The sequence below is a fragment of the Rhinoderma darwinii genome, chromosome 8, assembly GCF_050947455.1.
Source record: "Rhinoderma darwinii isolate aRhiDar2 chromosome 8, aRhiDar2.hap1, whole genome shotgun sequence".
Lineage (NCBI taxonomy): Eukaryota > Metazoa > Chordata > Amphibia > Anura > Rhinodermatidae > Rhinoderma > Rhinoderma darwinii.
This window is the reverse complement of record NC_134694.1, coordinates 82,299,648-82,309,501: the sequence shown is the minus strand read 5'-3', so window position 1 is coordinate 82,309,501 and position 9,854 is coordinate 82,299,648. Positions and strand designations below refer to the sequence as shown.

At 42.8% G+C, this 9,854-nt stretch overlaps 1 long non-coding RNA gene across 1 annotated transcript; it reads left to right on the top strand.

Annotated features, from left to right (window-relative positions):
- Positions 1 to 8,417: 8,417 nt before the first annotated feature.
- On the top strand, positions 8,418 to 9,501 carry LOC142658737 (uncharacterized). Its single transcript, XR_012850163.1, has 2 exons — positions 8,418 to 8,541; positions 8,772 to 9,501. It is a non-coding gene; the product is annotated as an uncharacterized LOC142658737 (long non-coding RNA).
- The last annotated feature ends 353 nt before the right edge of the window (positions 9,502 to 9,854 follow it).

The window sequence follows — 9,854 nt, the reverse complement described above, 5'->3', positions numbered from 1 at the left end:
GCTATAATTGACATGTTGGTGTGAACACCAGCGATTCTCTTGAGGTGGAGCTACCTCACAGCCTCTGACGCTGTCCTATCAGCATGAAGCTGCTTCACACAGTGTGAGAGACTGAGGCTGGAGTGAAGGAGTTCACTTAAAACAGCTATATCTCGGGCTGTGGATCACCTAGAACAGTAGTTCTGAAGAGATATGAAAGATGAGATTCTAATCTTTCATATGCCACCAGGATCGCAGTTCTAGTTGTGAAACAACTAGAGATATCACCAGTTGAAAACACAGTCGCTAATGAAAGCTGTATACTATATGATTACTCTGTGTTGCTGGGCTGGGAAGAGGAGAACTGTATCAGCTGATTGGACAGCATCATACAGAAAACATTACACCACCCAGAGTGAAAAGAAAGAGTAACCTCCCATTTGGCAACTATAGCCAAATTAACATAATTTAAAAAATGCTCATAAATTTGCAAATAATAAACATTTTTGAAAAAAAAATTACAATAGTTATCAGCATCATAGCGACTATTAGATTAGTGAGAAGATAGGGCATTAATAAACTAGTGACAGATCCTCTTCAAGGGTATGTTCACACAATTACTAAAAAATGTCGGAAAATACGGAGCTGTTTTCAAGGGAAACTGTTTAAGCAAACTCGCGTTTTTTACGGCCGTTTTTGGAGCTGTTTTTCTATAGAGTCAATGAAAAACGGCTCCAAAAATGGCTCAAGAAGTGACATGCACTTCTTTTTACGGGGCGTCTTTTTATGCGCCATTTTTTCAAAACGGCCACATAAAAAAACGCCCTGTCGGAACAGATTGCTGTTTTTCACATTGAAATCAATGGGCAGATGTTTGGAGGCGTCCTGCTTCTGATTTTTCACCCGTTTTTCGCCATGTACGGCCCGAAAACCGACCGAAAATAAGCAGTGTGAACATACCCTAAGATGCCACTTAAAGTGTTGTAACCAATAGGTTTGCCATGCCTCAGAAATTAACCATAAACTTGTGTGCTACTGTAATAACAGTTGTTTAGGAAAGATAATTGTTAAAAGTTATTTTGGTCTGCTATTGTGCTTCTTTTAAATAGGCACCATTTGAGAAACCAACGTTGAGGCACGAAAAGACACCGCGCCCATTAATGCTCTGCATTCGCAGCTCTACCATTGCGGGTTTTCCCATTGAAGTCAATGCTTACACCCGCAACAAAGCAGTGTGTGTTGTGATATTTGTGGCGGAATCACAGCGATTACGCCGCAAAATTCGCAAGTAAGAAAAAATAAATAAAGTTATACTTACCCAGAGTTACCTGCTTCTTCTCCAGTTCGGCCTCCCTGAATGTTGCAGGCCATGTGACTGCTGCAGCCAATCACAGGCTGCAGCATCACATAGCCTGCATTGTCATGGTCAACTTTTTGGGCTACATAAAGTTTTGGTGGATTTGTTGTGGATTTTCTGCATTGAAAATTCCCAACACATGTACAGTAAACTGCAAGTGGATGGGATTTTTGAAAACTCCATTCACAGGATGCAGAAAAAAGCATGCTGTATTCTTTACTTATTGTATTCAAATTTATAATGTCCACTTCAAAAACCACATCATGCATAATTTAATGCGTAATTATCTTGCATACTTTTTATGCAAATTTACTGCGGCTTCTTCTACAGCAAATCCATATGAAACATGAAGTTTGAGTTTTTTGCTGTCGACAAGCTGTTATCTGGTTTCAATAGAAACCAGTATATTTATAAATGCAGCTGAAAGATTTATTTAGATTATGTGGCTAATTTATTAAGATTGGTGTTTCATACACCATGCTCAATACATAGAGCGCTGGAGTAAAATGTGTCCAAATTATTAAAAGGTGCATGTCTCAATAAATTAAGCGCATCTCTGGCTGTCCATACACCACAGAGTCAAAACTACGCCAGCTAGGAGCTAGCGTAGGTTTCTGTTATCATTTATGCCAGCTTCTGGTGTAAATTATAGTAAATTTGTCAGGTCACGGGTGACCCTGCCCCTTCCACTTACCTTCGCTCACTTTTTAGAAGGTGCAATAAGTAGTGGAAACATTACAAAAGTCACAGTTTTTTCTGCAAATTAGAACTTTTCGCCGTTTCAGACTTTTCTATTCTGCTGTAGAAAAGTTAATAAATTTCTTCTTATACGTGTATATAGACAGTCGAGTCACATTACTATGACCACCTCCTGCTTTCGACGTCCGCAGCGCGTAGCCCATGAAAGAAGTGATGTATAGTGGGCTGGTTAGATGGGTATATAAGGTGTGCGATAGGCTGGCTGAACACCTACCACTCGTTGTTGCCATGGGTAAAAGGGGCGATTTATCAGAGTTGCAAAAAGGGATGATTATTGACTTTCAGGCCTAAAGTGGCAGCATTTCCCAAACAGCGCAGTTTGTGAACTATTCGCTTGCTGCTGTGGTGAAAGTGTATCGTGAGTGGACAAATGGCACCATTGGGAATAATCGATGTGGAAACTGTGGAGCACCACGTGCCATTCATTTGAGAGGTGAACGTCGGCTACGAAGGTGAGCGAGGGGCGAACGACACGCTACAGTGGAGAAGCTCACCATGAAAATCAACCAGGGGGCTACCAGACATGTGTCTAAAACAACAGTTCAGCGAACCCTACTGCGTATGGGTCTCCGAAGCAGACGGATGTTCACTGCTCCTATGATAACAAAGGTGCATCAGGAAAAAAGGCTTCAATTTGCACGGCACTATTGGAATTGGACCACCGATGATTGGCAAATGTTTGCCTTCTATGAGGAGTCACGTTTTCTGCTTCATCATTACAGTCCGTATTTATGGGCCCATTCATTACTATGGCCGACGGACACCTTTCCGTATATATACGGGAAAGTGTCCGTGCCGTAGAGACTTGCCGAAAAAAATAGGACATGTCCTATTTTTTTATTATACGGGCCATTCTCCCATATTTTATAATGGGAGCACAACCCGTAAATACGGACGGCTGTCCACGGCCGGCCACGTCCGTAATTACGGGCACGGTCGTGTGCATGGAACCTAAGGCCCGATGCACACAACCGTATTTTCATCTATCCGTAAATACTGTCCGTAAATCCAGACCGTATCCGTAGGCTTACGTATTTTATACAGATATACCGAACGGTATTCAGAAATACAGTCCGTAATGCATCCGTATTTGATCCTTGTATACGGATCCGTAAAAAAAAAAGGAAGGTTGCAAATGATGTCACCAACATGTTGCATAGCAACGCTTCCGTAAATATGGACAGTTTATGGATGCACATCCGTGGCCGTTCGTATTTACGGAAACGGCCATAAACTTCTATGGGAGAGCGCCTTACCGTAATTACGGACAAAAATAGGACAGGTTCTATAATTTTTTTCAGCACGGACACCCACCCGTAAAAATCCGGAAATGTATCCGTGGACAATAGAAATGAATGGGTCCGTAATTACGGTCCGTAGTTACGGATGAAAAATACGGTCGTGTGCATAGGACCATAGCCGACAGTTATGTCTGTCTGTGAAGCCCTAGAAAAGTCTGAATTGCCGGAGTAGTCATGGGGAAAGATTGCGGTTGGTAACCCTTCAGAGTCAGGGCCCTAGTGAGAAGGCTACCTTGATCCTATGTTGACTTGGAGTGTAAGAGTAGACCTGAGGGCGTGACTTTGGTAGAACTTTAGGAGGCGGTGCCCTTGAAGTAAACCTTTGATCGTCAGAGAGCAGTGATAAGGGAATCCACGGCACTGTTACAGAGGGCAGAACCTTTGAGTCAGGGAATCGTGACTTGAAAACTATCCCTTGCAGATTGAAACCCTTGAGACATAGGGACAGCCCCAGAGGGAGAGACAGGGCTCTGAGGGACAGAGTCAAAAGGGAGAGAGAATGCCTTAGAGATAGTGACGGAAGAGAAACAGAGGTCTGAGTGAAAGACAGGACATCTGTGAAGAGGTGTGAGGCTGTGTGAAGCATTCTATTTAAAAATCGAAAGACATACCTTAATTCAAGAAGAAAACACCATACTTCCAGCATGTAGATTGATATTTTGTCACTAGATGGCAGAAACATCTTAAAGGTTGTTTTGCTCTGTTTAGACAACCCATTTTCAGATACTCTATTAGGAAATCCTGAGTTAAAAGAGGGGAATCTCTCATTCAGGACCCATTTATAAGCCTGGGCAGCTTTATCTATAAGTGCGGGGTAGAGAACAGCTACAAAGAGAATTTTATGTTTTGGATGACCAGAAACCTCTATATATTTTATTTAAATAGGAAGTAGGACATCCATTGATTTCAACAGGAACAGTGTAATACCTAATTTCTCCTGTGGTGGCACTGCAGGGGAACTGAAGACCTGCTGTTGGATTCGCCTACAGATTGCAGATGATAGCTAGGAGTCTCAGGAGTGAGACACCTTGTGATTCGCTTATTGTCAGGGGACTTTTATAACAAAAAAGGCATTGTCTAAACTTGGCAACCCCTTTAACATGTTGTTGTGATTGAAAGGTATGGTGCCAATTGAAATCGTTTACTTGTAGCCTTATGTGGCCTTCATTTATCTGAAATAATAATTACTGGTGATGAGACATGGATATTTAATTTACACTCCAGAGAGTAAAGTTGATCCAATGGTATGAAAGCATCTTAGTTCCCTTGTCAAAGATTCAAGACATAGACCAGTCCCGGAAAAGTATTGGCAACTGTTTTGAGAAATAATTTGTGTGCTTTTGTTGGTATTTACTGAAAGGGTATGTTCACACGGTAGCAGGCATTTACGTCTGAAAAGACAGACTGTTTTCAGGAGAAAACAGCTGCCTCGTTTCAGCCGTAATTGCTCCTCCTCGCATTTTGCGAGGCTTCTCTGACAGCCGTAAATTTTGAGCTGTGCTTCATTGAGTTCAATGAAGAACGGCTCAAATTACGTCTGAAAGAAGTGTCCTGCACTTCTTTTGACAGCTGTCAAACGACGACGCGTAAATGACAGGTTGTCTGCACAGTACGTCGGCAAACCCATTCAATGAATGGGCAGATGTTTGCCGACGTATTGTAGCCTTATTTTCAGACGTAAAACGAGGCATAAAACGCCTCGTTTACGTCTGAAAATAGGTCGTGTGAACCCAGCCTCAGAGTCGATGCACAAGAAGGTTGTGCATTACTGGCCTATGTCAGACTTACATGTCTGTGTACCAAGAAAAACATATATAGATGTACAGATTTTCATAACCTATGCTCACAACAACACGCTCTGGCCCATACTCACAGCCATTTCACGTTATGCAGGTTGCTCCTAGACAAAGTTCCTGAGAGTCTGTGATATGCAAATAAGAGGAAAACAACAACAGTGCTTGACAAGGCAAATTTCTGGTATATCAGGTGTTTGATGATAAGACCCCAGGAGAAGTGCCACCTTTCTGTAGGTCTGCTCACCTTGTTAGGTTGTGCTCAGGGCTTTCCATAGAAGCCTTAAAATGCACTAACCCTGCTGGTCATGAACCTACGTTTTGAGTCTTAATTTTCTCTGATTCTTGAAGCAAAATTTACCCCCTTTCATACAGAAATATTTAGGACGGGGAGTTATTGGCAGGATCTCTCTGGGAAGAATTGTTCTAAGATTTAGGAACATACTTGCTCGATCTCGTTGAGAACCCCAGATAGACTCCATAAATTTTCCTCCCTTTGTTGAAAATGTCACTCTGCAATTGGGACTATGGAACATGTCTGGTGGGGCTGTACTGGGATCCAACCTTTTTGCTCAATATAACAGGCTTTTTTCAAATGGTATCCTGGCTTTCCCAGAGATCGCCCTCTTCTCATTGTTGCAAATTTTTAATTTCGCGGCATGTCAATTCGGTTTCAGAAATGGCGCAGGGACCCCTTGAAAAAAAAGCTGACGGCGAAACGCGCCTCTGGGTGGTTGTCTGTGGTTTGTCTTTTTGGGGATCAATATGCAAAATACCGGCTGGTATCTGACCTACTTTGGACCCTTGATCCTTGTCACTTATACATGTGTACCCCTTGTCTAGTGATTATGTATTCATATACTAGTAACTTATGAGATGTCATTTTGTACAGTGCTATTGAGTATTTATATACCATACCCCATTATTGAATGGATATGTAATTTGCTGCATTGTGATCCCTCATACCACCACTACATTTTATTGTATGTTATTTTATATTTTGTGTGATGGCCTATATAAGTTTTTATAATATATTCTAATAAAGGTATTTTTGATATATTGGATAGTGCTACATTTTGTACTATTGGTTATTTATACTTTGGATTTATTGTGTTTATATATGTTTTAATAGGTATTCTATTTCTAGTGTTTAAATATATGGATGTTTATTGTTGAAACAGTTTTCTGTTTGGCTTGGAATTTATTGGTATTGATAAATAACAGCATGCAATGTCAATCAGCTGCTTCAAAGGCCAGCAAGATATTGTCGAGTATTAGGCCCCATGCACACGAACGTGTTTTTGCGTCCGCAATTCCCCCGAAAATCCACGGGAGAATTGCGGACCCATTCATTTCTATGGGCCCATACACACTATCCATGTTTTCACGGGTCCCCGCATGTCCGCAAATCCGTGCTGCACAAACTCAGGACGTCTTATTACGGCCCGCAAATTAGATGCGGACATGCCCATAGAAGTCAATGGGCCCGTGGAAAATGCGGATACACCTCCGTGTGTCAACCGCAGTTTGCGGATTTGCGGAAGTGTTGCTAGGCGACGACAGGGAATGAGTTCTGTCGTCGTGAAGGCTGGAGAGAGTGCAGGAAAGCAGCAGAGAGCAGCAGAGAGCAGCATGGCTTCTATGATCAGCGTTGAGAAGTTAATCATCCTGGTCCAGCACAAGCCATGTCTATGGGATAAGCGCATGGAAGACTATGCTGACAGGAATCTAAAAGATCTTGCCTGGCAGGAGGTCTGCGATGAACTATATCTGTCAGAGTGGGAGAAGGCAACAAAAGCGCAAAAGAAACGCATGGGTAAGTTTCGCACCTTGATGCAGTTTCTTATTTTTTAAAGGGTACTCCTGTCATGTCATAGTGACATGTCTGAAGTTTTGATTGGTGAGGGTTGGATCACTGAAACACCCACCAATCGCTGAAACGAAGCTGCAGAAGTGCACGTGAGATTGCTTAGTTTGTGCGATTAGTGGGGGTCTCATGGTTCGGACCACCACCAATCAAAACGTGACATGTCACAATTAGGGCACGGGCAGACGTGGTGGAATTGCTGTTGAATTCAATGCAAAAACTGAAAACTGTGGCAAGTCCGCTGTCTTTTCTGCAACGTCTGAATTACCTGTCAAATATGCAAATGTTGGTGCAGATTTGTTGCGTAAATGCCCCAAATCTGCACCAACATTTTCAGAGGAAAAACTCGGCCACGTATGGTCGTGCCCTTACATTTCAGAAGTTCGAGTAACGTTACACTTCAAATATGTTGATCTGTGATTTTTTTATTTTATCTCATAGTTGACTACGTGAAAACACGTTGGAACACGTGCCGTGACCAATTTAAAGAGGCTCTGTCACCAGATTTTGCAACCCCTATCTGCTATTGCAGCAGATAGGCGCTGCAATGTAGATTACAGTAACGTTTTTATTTAAAAAAACGAGCATTTTTGGCCAAGTTATGACCATTTTGTATTTATGCAAATAAGGCTTGCAAAAGTCCAAGTGGGCGTGTTTAAAGTAAAAGTCCAACTGGGCGTGTATTATGTGCGTACATCGGGGCATTTTTACTACTTTTACTAGCTGGGCGTTCTGACGAGAAGTATCATCCACTTCTCTTCAGAACGCCCAGCTTCTGGCAGTGCAGACACAGAGCGTGTTCTCGAGAGATCACCCTGTGTCGTCACTCACTTCCTGCCCCAGGTCCTGCATAGTGTCGGACGAGCGAGGACACATCGGCACCAGAGGCTACAGTTGATTCTGCAGCAGCATCGGCTTTTGCAGGTAAGTCGATGTAGCTACTTACCTGCAAACGCTGATGCTGCTGCAGAATCAAATGTAGCCTCTGGTGCCGATGTGGCCGACACGATGCAGGACCTGGGGCAGGAAGTGAGTGACGTCACAGCGTGATCTCTCGAGAACACGCTGTGTCTGCACTGCCAGAAGCTGGGCGTTCTGAAGAGAAGTGGATGATACTTCTCGTCAGAACGCCCAGCTAGTAAAAGTAGTTAAAACGCCCCGATGTACGCACATAATACACGCCCAGTTGTACTTTTACTGTAAACACGCCCAGTTGTACTTTTGCAAGCCTCATTTGCATAAATACAAAAATGGTCATAACTTGGCCAAAAATGCTCGTTTTTTAAAAATAAAAACGTTACTGTAATCTACATTGCAGCGCCGATCTGCTGCAATAGCAGATAGGGGTTGCAAAATCTGGTGACACAGCCTCTTTAAGCGTGAGCTAAATGACAAGGGGAGGAGCGGAGACGGACGGCTGAAAAAAAGACCCTACCTCTACACGAAACAGCTGTCGTTCCTGCTGGATGTCATGCAGGTTGGCCCGTAAGTATTGCTTATATACTTTGATCGTTGTAGTCAGGGCATGTAGTGATGCATGTGAGTATGTTAAAAGAGTACGTATTGGTGTCCCCAATTATACGGTCTATTCAAGCACATAATTCCCTCTAGGCAGCCCATCGGATAAGCTGCATATGTTTACATAGTGTATTTGCCCTGCTGTAGACATGACGTTAAATTACAACTAAAATTCCCTAACATTATTTTTCCAACAGAACCAGGGATAATCTGGAGACGGATGAAGACTCAGAAGCCACTGTAATAGAAGAGGCTGCTGGGGATTGCTAGGTCCACTTCCACTCCTGTGCCTGTGGAAAACGCAGAAGTGGATAATCCTGTCTATGCCACGGAACCGGAAGCCCAAATTCTACCCCGAGCTAAACGCCGACGGACAGCCAATCAAGGTACCACACGTACAGAGCCAAGGCGGGAGGTCGACTTGCATGTTTTAGAACACCTAGAAAAAAGAGCGACAGAAATGGAAGAGGGCACCTTCTGTCGCTCTCTTGCAAATCTTCTAAAAAGAGTGCCAAATGAGAGGCAGATGAGGTGCCAAACAGCGCTAATAGAAGTAGTGGAAATTTTTGCCACACACCCAGACCCACGTGACATGCATCAAGCCATAGAGTATCATAGGCGGGGGTGTGATGGTAGCAACTTCCGCTGTGTCCCTCCAGCCCCTGCAGCAACTGCTCAAGCCAGCCAGCAGCCACCATACGAAACCTCAATGCCGTTATTCAGCCAAGATCGTCCAGGCTATGGCATGCCAGGACCTTCGTCACAGCAATATCGGCACATGCAGCAGGGGGAGGCTGTTCAACGACCCCATCACGACCCTGCACCTTCTCAATCATTTTATGATTTATAATTTGGTACTATTATATCGTTTTGATTTTGTTTCATGACACTGGTTTGTGTAAAGATTAAAAGAAGTTTAATAGTTAATTATGTGTTTGTATTTTTTCTTCTTGAAAAACATAATGAGGTATTGGTTTGCATTTCTGCCAAATGTAAAGAATCACATTTTTTTTTTTAAATTAATAAATAATTAAAAAAAAAAACGACAGAAATACATTAGCTTGCAACCCGCGTCAAGGGTCCTCATTCTCTTGCGAGTCCCTACTCTACTACTGCAAATTTAAACTAAACTAACATTTGTAACATAAACAGGAAATACAAGAGTCCCTATGAAATTTAATTTGGCACACGAAGCACATCCATTTGCCAAGGAACTGCTGCCTCAGGTGATACAAAATAGTCTGTATACAAATTACGGACTGCCAGTCCAGACACTCCAG